At 42.1% G+C, this 11,309-nt stretch overlaps 1 non-coding gene across 1 annotated transcript; it reads right to left on the bottom strand.

Moving 5' to 3' along the window:
- Positions 1-1,002: 1,002 nt before the first annotated feature.
- On the bottom strand, positions 1,003-1,109 carry LOC118969836 (U6 spliceosomal RNA). The gene has a single exon (XR_005057680.1). It is a non-coding gene; the product is annotated as a U6 spliceosomal RNA (small nuclear RNA).
- Between the last annotated feature and the right edge of the window lie 10,200 nt (positions 1,110-11,309).

An 11,309-nucleotide genomic window follows, 5' to 3' on the forward strand; every position in this document is an offset into this window, starting at 1 on the left:
AAGACCGACTCGGCTTTGCCGGGACCTGGACCTGAGCCCGGTGAGCGTCCTGTGAGCCACGACGCACAGGACTGTAAAGGCTGACGCATCTGCACTGCTTAAGCCACCTAGTTTGAGGTCATTTGCTACAAAAGCAACAATATGTGAATACAAATATTTACAGGGTTTCATCTGGGACCAGCACCCAGCTAAGTACCAAAGCTTCCATGCTGTACAAAGAAGACCTGATTCCTGCCCCAATGAGCTTTCAGTCTAGTCCTCGCAGGTCCAAACCTGCCAAAACCTGTACAAAACAGCATCCTGCTAAGGCACTTCTGGTTCATTACCACATTGTCTGTAAACCACACCCTGGATCATAAGAAGAGACAGTTTCAGAACAAGCTTTCCTCCCTACAAAATGGGCTCTTGACAAAAATATAATGCATTTATATAAATAAATCCAGAATCTTTTACTACTGAGATAAAGTAGTGCCAAAAACTAATTTTAAAAGGGTACACAATTCTGTAAGATTGTTTAGCAAAAACTGCCTAAGAGGATGAGCGGGAGGAACAGCCGACAACCGCCTTGGCAGAGGCGATGCAGACGAGCAACAAGCGGGATCCAGCGCGGAGGGCTGCCAGTTTGTGTCGAGTTTAGTCAAATCTGCTACTCGTGAACTATTACGCAGAAATATAGCCACATATATATTTACAATACATCAGCTAATTTTTGGTCTTAGGTCACAAGCATCTTATGAAGCATATCCCTTCATTATCTGACCTCAAATTATATTTTGCATTTGGATTTAATGCAAAATATTAAGATGGACTCCAATTCCTGAAAAACAAAACACCTTCTTTTTTTTTTTTTTTTTTGAGAGGGCATCTCTCATATTTATTGATCAAATGGTTGTTAACAACAATAAAATTCTGTATAGAGGGGTCAATGCTCAATGCACAATCATTAATCCATCTCAAGCCTAATTCTCATCAGTCTCCAATCTTCTGAAGCATAACAAACAAAAAAATATGGAATGCTTCACGAATTTGCATGTCATCCTTGCTCAGGGGCCATGCTAATCTTCTCTGTATCGTTCCAATTTTAGTATATGTGCTGCTGAAGTGAACACAAAACACCTTCTTTTTTGTGTGTGACTAGTATCTCCCAGGGGAAGGAAGTTCCAAATGGACAAAGCTACTACTGGTTATCCAACTGGCTCAGCTGCAATACAAAATGCTGAACTTGGTTATTTTTTATTTAACTTTTTACTGAAGACTAGCATTCTCAACCATACTATATCTCCTTGCAGAAATGCACACTAATTTATATGAAGATGAACTGGGAAGGAGACAAGGGTCTGTATGGATATAGACTAGAGGATGGGCCACCTATCTGACTTGAATAAATCAAAGGACAATTTCTCTCAAGGACAAGTACAGGAATCACTCTATATTATATAATTATCATCTCTCAACATGTTAATTTCTATAGACACTATTTTCAAGTAAGTTTAGTTCCCAGTTTCCTCTATTCCATGATGCCTCTCTGATGTCCATGAGGATTTCTCAATCTCAACATTATTGGCACTTGGGGCTGAACGAGTCTTCATTGTCGAGGGCTGCCCTGCACATTTTAATGTTTAGGAGCATTTCTGACATGTTATCTGTACCCGTCCCGGTTTTGACAATCAAAAACGTCTCCGGACATTGCCAGAGTTCTCTGGGGGGAAAATCTTTTCAGTTGCAGATCTCCAGCCTACGTGATGACTAGTTATTTGTGTAAACTAAAATGACAGAATATCCTCGGAGGCGTGAAGCCCTCGTAATGCACGGCTGTACTTCCAAGTATTGATTTCGTGAACATAACCTCCACTCGCCGGGCGTTGGGGAATGTTCTCCGGCGTAACTTTGTAAAGTACTGACATTAATGTAGCACAGACGGACCTTTCGCTGTAGGGATCAAGCTTTCCTCTTCATAGACAGAATTAGAGTAAAACTTTAAATATACTAGTTATTTCTAGAAAAACAATATTCTGTTGGCCACTTACCCAAATCATTTTATAGACTCCATTCTAGTTAAATCAAAGGGCAGCCATATAGTATGACTTGGAAAATGATAAAGGCCTCAGTGGAAACACAAGAATTATATAAATGTCATTTACATTGTCAAGAGTGTGGACTTAAAATGTCACTTAATAGTAGCTGCAGATAGAAAGATGACAAAACTTAACCCGTCATGAAATAGGTGGATGACTAATCTGTGGGGTGCATGAGGCGTGGTATCACATACAATGTTAAAGATGCATAAAATTCTATTTCATTTTTATGTTTACTTAGAAAATGCTTAGTGCCCACAGAGGGACCAGTGTGGGGTGGGGGGCAGGAAGGCAAGTTCTAAAGGGACTGAATCATGTACCATTTCTATTCCTTCTTACGCACAGTAATTCTGGGGTTTCCTTACAACACATAGTGACATGTGCTTGCTGTTTTAAAAGGAATATTATTAAAGAATCTCTAGATTCTTTAAAAGTGGAATAACATCCTGAAAATGGACAGGATCATCAGATAAAATTTGGAACTAGTTCAAGTCTCTAAAGACACATACCACGGATCCGCCTGTGTCAGGACAGGTTTGTAGTTAAACTGCGCACGTCTGTGAGACAGTGAGGAGAAAACACTGGCTTCTGTGAGCAGGTGATATATTTAAGATAAACTGGGGGAAAATGGCTTTTATCTGAAGTCTTATTGAAAGAAATCAGTGTCCAAGTTGATGAACAGAAACACAGGTGAAAACAAAAGTGTTCTTCTCCATACTTTGCCCCTAAACACACCAAAAAGGGGAATCAGGTCTGTGATGATGCGGGTCAGATTTAAGTTTGCTAGTTCCACTTAGCCATCGTCAGATGCATGATCCTAGATTTCAGGGACCAGGTTAAAGAATCCGAATCCCACCTCTAAAGAGTGAATACTGTTTGAATTCCTCATTTTTCAGTTACCAGGTGAATTGCCGCGGTTTAACCTGTGGAAAGACCAAACCTTAGAGGACGATGCCCACGCACACAGGCAGGCTACATGCTCTTTCTGCCCTTCAGAGATTGAAATTTGATTTACCAAGCTAGTGGACAGGTTGGCAATTGAAATCAAACTGCTCTCTGCTTCTCAAAACACTAGGCGTGAGGGTCATTTCTTCTGATTGGTTATCCCCAGAGAGAAGTAAAGAGCAGAGGGAGAAAATATTGCGGCCACATGCACCTGAGCCGGCGGCTGGATCGATGGTCAGGATCAGCAGGGCCCCGTTTAATGAAGCTCGCGCTAGAGTCACCACGGGCCGATGACAGTGGGTAGCGCCAGTGCCAGCGCCGAGGAAGCTCAATCCGTGGGAAGACAAAATAATTGCTTCGCTTTGCAGTACAAAGATAGAAATCTGATTTTTGTGTGCATAAGAGCTAGCTTTAAATCCTTAACTGGAAGACAGCCTCGTGCAGAACACACAGTAAAACATGACAGAGAGGGTGTGGAAGGCAGCATGGCCCACAGAACTCCAGAACGGCCAAGAGGGCTTTGCGCCCAAGGGGCCCCCACACCCTGCACCCAAATGCCCGCCCAAAGCACACTGTCTCAGGCAGAAATGCTGTTTTCATTTGTGCTTTTCCATGATAAAATGTTCTGACGAATCAACAGAAGCAGGTAAAAGCCCCACTGATGTGATTCATACCTGCTTTATCTCATTGTTGCCTCGTGACTGTGGGGGAGCCCCAGCAGGGCACCCCTCCCAAATGCTGTATCTGGCACACACTTGAGAATTGAAAGGAAAAATGGAAGTGACAGACCCAGTTCAGATTATCCATGCCGTGTTCAAATTTTCCTGAATTTCCTTGAACTGCCTTTGTGCTGCAAGTGAAATTACAAGGCTGTTGTATTTTTTTTAATGCATGTTTCTAAATGTTCCTAAGGTTAAAACTGAGGCAAAATTTTTCTGAAGCACTAATGCAATGCAGCCTACAATTAAGGAATTCAGATTATACCTAACGCACCCATGCATGCTTCCAGATTTCCACATTGCGGTCCTCTTTATATCAGATGAGAAATGCATTATGCCTGGTTTCTAGCATTAGGATAAATCCGTCTCACTAAATACCTGGTGAATTGCTAACGACACCTGACTAGCTTGAGGTAGCCCTGTTATAAAATAAACGGAACAGTAGAGAATCACAATCCTAGCTGAAAAATATTCAAGTTGATGGTCATGTAAATTGTAAGTCGTAACTTAGGGACAGTCAGCGGAACTTAAGAGTCATTTCCCTTGAACTTTCATCCTCACCTCAAAACTCGTGCCCACGTCACCTTTTTTCTTGTCTTCCTAACATTTTTCATGTGCTAATTTTGCACAAATACTTGAGAACAGAATGGACAGGAGATCACTTTTCCTGTCACCTCTGGGCTGGGTGACCTCGGATAAGTCAACATCTTTAGCTTGATTTGCCTATTTTTGTTAAAATTGAAAATAATGTTAACTACTTAGGTAATCATGACAATTTAAAACACACAAACATGGGAGTGTGTCTCATCTCAGGGTCACTCCTGGCTCCTGGAATCCTCTCTCCATGAACACATTAAATGTAAAACACTCCATTTCTCTCTCTCTCTCTGACCACCATTGGCAGAGACCCTCTCGGGTCTCTAAAGGGTCTCACTGGGCTTTCTCCTCAATCCCCGGACCTGCGGCTTAGCGTTAAAGCCACTTCCTCTCCTCCGGGCCGCTCACTAACCAGGGCTGCCTCCGACTTACCTGCTCAGCAGGCTTTCCTCACAGTTTTGCCGAGTGTCCCTGTGAGTGAACCACAGTGAAAGGGGGGTGGACAGGGATGAACAGATGCTCTCACCCACCGCACTGCAGCCTCTCAGGGCGACTCCGGAGGTGCCCGCAGACGCCTCTGCAGCCAGGAGGTGACCACGTGAGCCTGGAGAACTGGGGTAAAGCCTGACTCTTCCACGGACCTTGGGAAAACTCCTTACCTTGTCCAGGCCTCTTTTTCTCAACCGCTAAATGGGAGCAATCACATCGATCTCATAAGAATATTGAGAAAATTATACCTGAATTCCTATGAGCTCGTGTGGGTGAATGTTCACTCAACACCATGTACTGGGCACTTTCTATGCTCCAGGAACAGGGTTAAGCCCTGAGGATGTAGCAGAAATCACGGCAGGTGTTTCCTCTACTATCACGCAGCTTATAGGCAGACGCTAAAAATGGACAGAGCGGTGTGAGTTATAAAAGAGGCGCACAGTGTGTTAAGAGCACATGTTAGGAATTCAGGAAAAGCTGGATAAAAGGAACATCACGTCAGCCTCATTTTAAATACCTGTAATGCAAGTAGGTAGAAATAAATTGTATTTATCTGGATCTAGAACTCATACAACCATAAAAATGGGGATATGCCTCCTGAAGACTCAATTTACTCCATTTGCATTCAGAAATGCATTGTGAAAATACCCTACAGCATCAAACAAATACACAGATCTTGGAAATGGTGCAAAAACTGTGCTTCCTTCTGAGGATTGAGGTATTCAAATGTCCACTTTAGGCTGCTGAGGATAATAGGTAAATAATAAAGAAAAACATGAATGTTAGCCAATTACATAAATTACTTAGACATTGTGAATCGGGAAAATCTGTTTGCCAGAAGTTTCGGCATGTCATTCATTCACCCATTCACTGATCAGAAAAGAAGTAAGGGCCTCTCTGTCTGTAACTGTGTTACCTCCACCCTAGAGTTGGGCAAGACTGCAGACATTTATTTATTCCCTGTACTTCCTGGCCCTTCCTGACCCCTCACACATCCTTAGCACAGGTCCACTTTGAGTTTACTTTTGGGTGTGGAGTTAGACAATAATCCAGTTTCATTCTCTTGCATGTAGCTGTCCAGTTTTGCCAAAACCAGCTGCTGTCCATGGCTCCTTTATCATATATTAATTGACCATAAATGCATCGGTTTATATCTGGGCTCTGTAGCCTGTCCCATTGATCTATGGGTCTGTTCTTGTGCCAGAACAAATTGTCTTGATTACCGTGACTTTGTACTAGAGCTTGAATTTGGGGAGTATAATCCCCCAGCTTTGTTCTTCCTTCTCAGGATCGCTTTGGCTATTCAGGATCTTTTGTGGTTCCATACAAATTTTAATATTACTTGCTCTAGTTCACTGGAAAATGCTAGTGGTATTTTGACAGGGATTGATTTGAATCTATAAATTGCCTTGGGCAGATGGTCATTTTGACAATATTAATTCTCCCTATCCATGAGCACAAGATGTATTTACATTTATTGGTGTCTTCTTTAATTTCTCTCATGAGTATCTTGTAGTTCTCAGAGTATAGGTCTTTGACCTCCTTGGTTAGGTTTATTCCTAGGTATTTTTCTCTTTTTGATACAATTGTGAATGGAATTTTTTCTGATTTCTCTTTCTGCTAGTGCTGTTAGTATATAGGAATGCAAGACTTCTGTGTATTAATTTTGTATCCTGCAACTTTGCAGAATCCAGTTATTAGCTCTAATAGATTTTTTTTTTGGTGGAGTCTAAAGGGTTTTCTATGTATAATATGATGTAAACTGCAAATAGTGACAATTTAAATTCTTCCTTACCAATCTGGGTGCCTATTATTTCTTTGTGTTGTCTGATTGCTGTGGCTAGGACCTCCAGTATTATGTTGAATGAAATCAGGAGAGTGGGCATGCTTGTCTTGTTCCTGATCTTAGGGGAAAAGCTTTCAGCTTTTTGTTAAGTGTGATGTTAACTGTGGGTTTGTCATATTTGGCCTTTATTATGTTGAAGTACTTGCCCTCTATAACCATTTTGAGAGTTTTTATCATAAATGGATATTCAACTTTGTCAAATGCTTTTTCAGCATTTATTGAGATGATCATGTGATTTTTGTCCTTCTTTTTGTTGATGTGATGTATCATGTTGATGGATTTTCAAATATTGTACCATCCTTGCATCCCTGGAATAAGTCCCACTTGGTCATGATGGATGATCTTTTTGACAAATTTTTGAATTCGGTTTGCTAATATTTTGTTGAGTATTTTTGCACCTATGTTCATCAGGGTTATTGGTCTGTAATTTTATTTTCTTGTGGTGTCTTTGTCTGGTTTTGGTATTAGAGTGAGGCTGGCCTCAGAATGAGTTTGAAAGTATTGCCTCATACTGTTTTGGAAAACCTTAAGAAGGATGGGTATTAGGTCTTCTTTAAATGTTTGGTTGAATCCAGCCGTGAAGCCATCTGGACCTGGCATTTAGTTTATTGGGAGTTTTTTTTATTACATATTCAATTTCATTACTGGTAGTTGGTCTGTTCATATTTTCCATTTCTTCCAGGGTCAATCTTGAAAGGTTGTATTTTACTAAGAATTTATCCATTTCTTCTAGGTTGTCCAGTTATTTGGCATATGTTTTTCCATAGTATTCTCTAATAATTCTTTGTAATTCTGCAATATCTGTTGTGATTATTCCTTTTTATTTTCTGATTTTATTGCTGTACTTTTTTTCTTGATAAGGGTTTTATCTATTATATTTTCTCAAAGAACCAGCTCTTGGTTTCATTGTTTTTTTCTGTTTCATTCTTACTTACTTCTGCTCTGATCTTTATTATGTCTCTCCTTCTACTAACTTTGGGCTTCATTTGTTCTTTTTCTAGTTTCCTTAATTGTGAATTTAGGCTCTTTATTTGGGTTTGTTTTTGTTTCTGGAGCTAAGCCTGTTTTGTTATGTAGTTCCCTCTTAGAACTGCTTTTGCAGTGTTCCACAAATTTTGGACTATTATGCTTATGTTTTCATTCTTCTCCATGTATTTCTTGATTTGTTTTAATTTGGTCATTGATCCATTGATTATTTAGAAGCATGTTGTTTAGCCTCCATGGGTTTGTGGGCTTTTTTTTTTTCTTTGCATAATTTATTTCTAGTTTCATACCACCATGGTCTGAGAAATTGCTTGGTACAATTTCAATCTTTCTGAATTTATTGAGGCTCTTTTTATGTCCTACTATATGATCTATTCTGCATAATGTTCCACGTACACTTGAGAAAAATGTGTATCCTGCTACTTTTGGGTGGAGTTTTCTTTGATTCCTGTACCTGTTAAAGTCCATTTGGTCTAGTGTATTGTTCAATGCCTCTGTTTCCTTATTTGTTTTCTGTCTGGTTGATCTACTGATGTGAGTCATGTGCTAAAGTGTCCTAAAATAAAGGTGTCATAATCTACTTCTCCTTTTAATTGTTAGTACTTTTTTTTACATATTTAGGTGCTCCTATGTTGGGTGCATAGATATTTATGTTATATCCTCTTGTTGGACTGATCCCTTTATTGTTATATTATGTACTTGTCTCTTGTTACTTTCTCTGTTTTGAAGTCTATTTTCTCTGAAAGACATACTACAACTACTCATTTTTTCCCTATTATTTTCATGAAATATCTTTTCCATCTCTTCACTTTCAGTATGTGTATGTCTTTGGGCCTGAAACGAGTCTCCCATAGGCAGCATATAGACGAGTCTTGTTTCTCTATCCATTTTACCACTCTGTCTTTTAACTGGTGCATTCAGTCCATTAACATTCAAGGTAATTATTGATAAGTATGTATTTATTGCCATTTTATTAATTGTTTTCTAGTTGTTTTTGTAGTTCCTCTCTGTTTCTTTCTTCTTCTCTTACACTCTTAGTTGATGGTTTTCTTTGGTGTTGTGATTGAATTTCTTTAAAAAAATTTTTCTGTATCTACTATAGGCTTTACGTTTGTGGTTACCATAAGGTTCAGTTTCCTAAATATATAACAGTCTATACTAAGTTGATGATCACTCTGTTTCAAAAACAATCTAAAAAGTACTTTTTTGTTCTTCCTCCCCGACGCTTTATGTATTAGATGTCATAATCTTCATTTTTTTGTGTGTAACCCTTGACTGATTTTATGTACAGTCGATTTGACTACTTTTGTTTTAAATTTATACTTACTTGTTAATTGGTCTACTACCTTTACTGTAAGCTTATTTTCACTGGTGAAAACTATTTAGGCTTAGAACAAATTTATCTACTGAAGTACCTTTAGCATATCCTTTAATGCTGGTTTAATGGTTATAAATTCCTTCAGCCTTCATTTATCTTGGAAAAGTTTAATCTCTCCCTCAGTTTTGAATGATAATCTTGGTGGGAGAGAATTCTTGGTTGAAGGTCCTTCTGTTTCAGCACATTAACTATTCCATGCCACTCCCTTCTGGCCTGTAAGGTTTCTGCTAAGTCTGCTGACAGCCTTACAGGGTTTCTCTTATAAGTAAACTTTTTTTCTCTCTCTCAATATTCCCTCCTCATCCTTAATCTTTGTCGTTTCAATTATTTTGTTCTGACATTGTCTTCCTGGGGTTCTTTTTGTTAGGGGCTCTCTGAACTCCCATGACCTGCACGTCTATTTCCTCTTCAGGACTGGGGAAGTTTTCAACAATCATTTCCTCATCACACTTACTATCTGGGTCTCTCTCCTCCTTCTGGGACCCCTATTAGGAAAATGTTGTTTCGTTGGGACTTTTCACACAGCTTTCTCAGCATCCTCTCATTTCTAGAGGTTCTCTCTGTTCCTCAGCTCCGCTGTTGTCCTGTTCTCTGATTTCCATCTACTTGCAGCCATCTGTTATTCATTCCCTCCACTGCATATTTTATTTCAGTTACTGTATTCTTCCGCTCTTCCATCTTTGTTGAGGTCACCCCTGAGATTTTCAATACTTTTCTGCAGATCAGTAGGTATAGTTAGGACTATTACTTTGAGATCTTTATCAAGAAGATTGGTGATCTCTGCTTCATTTAGCTCCTTTTCTGCTGTCTTATCCTATAATTTTCTTTGGAACATATTCCCCTGCCTTACTTTGTCAGGGTTTCTGTTTCCTCCTTTGTATTAGATGGATCGGCTGTGCTTCCTGGTCTAGAGAGTAATGGCTTTATGAGGGTGCCCTGTGGTGCCCAGAAGCCCAGGACTCTCTCTTCTCCAGTGCCTAGATCCCCTTTGCTGTGGAGCCCGTTGGTGGTGGGCAGTGGGCGGGGCCCATCTGTCGGCTGGCAGTGGTCTGTCTCAGCCTACCTCAGCCGACCCTCTGTGGTGGTGACAGTGGCTCCTACTGGGACTGTTGGGGGCAGGGCCACCCTGCCTGTCCTGCAGCATTGGCAGCCCTGCTAGGCTGACAGGGTGGGCAGGGAAGTCATGTGGGTGGCAGGACATGGGGACACATGACAGTGAGTTGTGCTGTCTTGTGACAGAGTGGCACATGGACGCACCTTTGCACAGCAGAGGGTGTGGGACGTGTGCCCCACCAGGCTGGAAGAGGAAGGGGCGTGCGGAGCCGGCTCACGCAGGTGCTTTCCCGCTTGGGCTGCGACAGGGCCAAGAGAGCTGGGAGAGCCTCCTGCTGGGCTGAGCCGGCGGGTGCGCAGGGAAGCGCTTCAGGAATGAGGCACTAGGCAAGGGGGTCAGAGCATTTGGGGGTTCCCACGGGTGCCCAGCTTGGACCGCCGGAGGGCTGGGGAGTGTCATGCATCTGCCCTTTCTCCTGCAGCGAGCTCCACCCACCCCTCACCCCTCTGCCACCTCTCCTGCTGGGTCTCAGCAGAACCGGTGGGGTGCGCCTTCCTCCCCAAGAGGCCGGACCCCGGTCTCCCAGGGAGCTCCCACTCCCCCTGGGGTCCTCCGACCACCAACACCGTGCAGTGTGGACTCGCGCTCCCGGGCATCTCTCCAGGGCTGGGCGCGCAGAGTGGGCGGCTCTTCTCCCTGCTCTGTTCCTCTTCCTCCCGCCTGTGGGCCAAGATGGGGGAAAGGCTGGGCTCCCGACTCGCTGCGGCTCTGCTCTTTACCCTTCTGGGTGGTCTTCTCGGCTTCCTCCCCACCTGTAGGGGGTCTGCTCTGCTGTGTCCAGGTTGTTTTCAGGGTTAGTTATATTCGCTCTAGTTCCTTCCTTGATGTGTGTGGGGGAGGTTGCCGCCTTCCTTCCAACCCCACCGTCTTTTCTCCTCCATCTCCTGACTTGATTCTAAACCCATGAAGACAGGTATTTTGCTCAGCACTGTACTAGCTGGGTCCTAGGGACACGCCACGTGGCTGATGAGTACACCCCTTCTGTGGACACCATTCTTTCTTATCACTCGCCCTCTCCTCCAGTAGCCGTGTCTTCTCCCCTTCAAACCATTTAAATTTACTGTCTTAAAAATTGCACTACCACTTCTGGGTACCCTTCACATTTCTCCACGTGCCATCATTCCTATTTTTACTCCAATTTGTTTTCCACTCCAGTTGCCTA

The sequence above is a fragment of the Manis javanica genome, chromosome 11, assembly GCF_040802235.1.
Source record: "Manis javanica isolate MJ-LG chromosome 11, MJ_LKY, whole genome shotgun sequence".
NCBI classification, from domain to species: domain Eukaryota; kingdom Metazoa; phylum Chordata; class Mammalia; order Pholidota; family Manidae; genus Manis; species Manis javanica.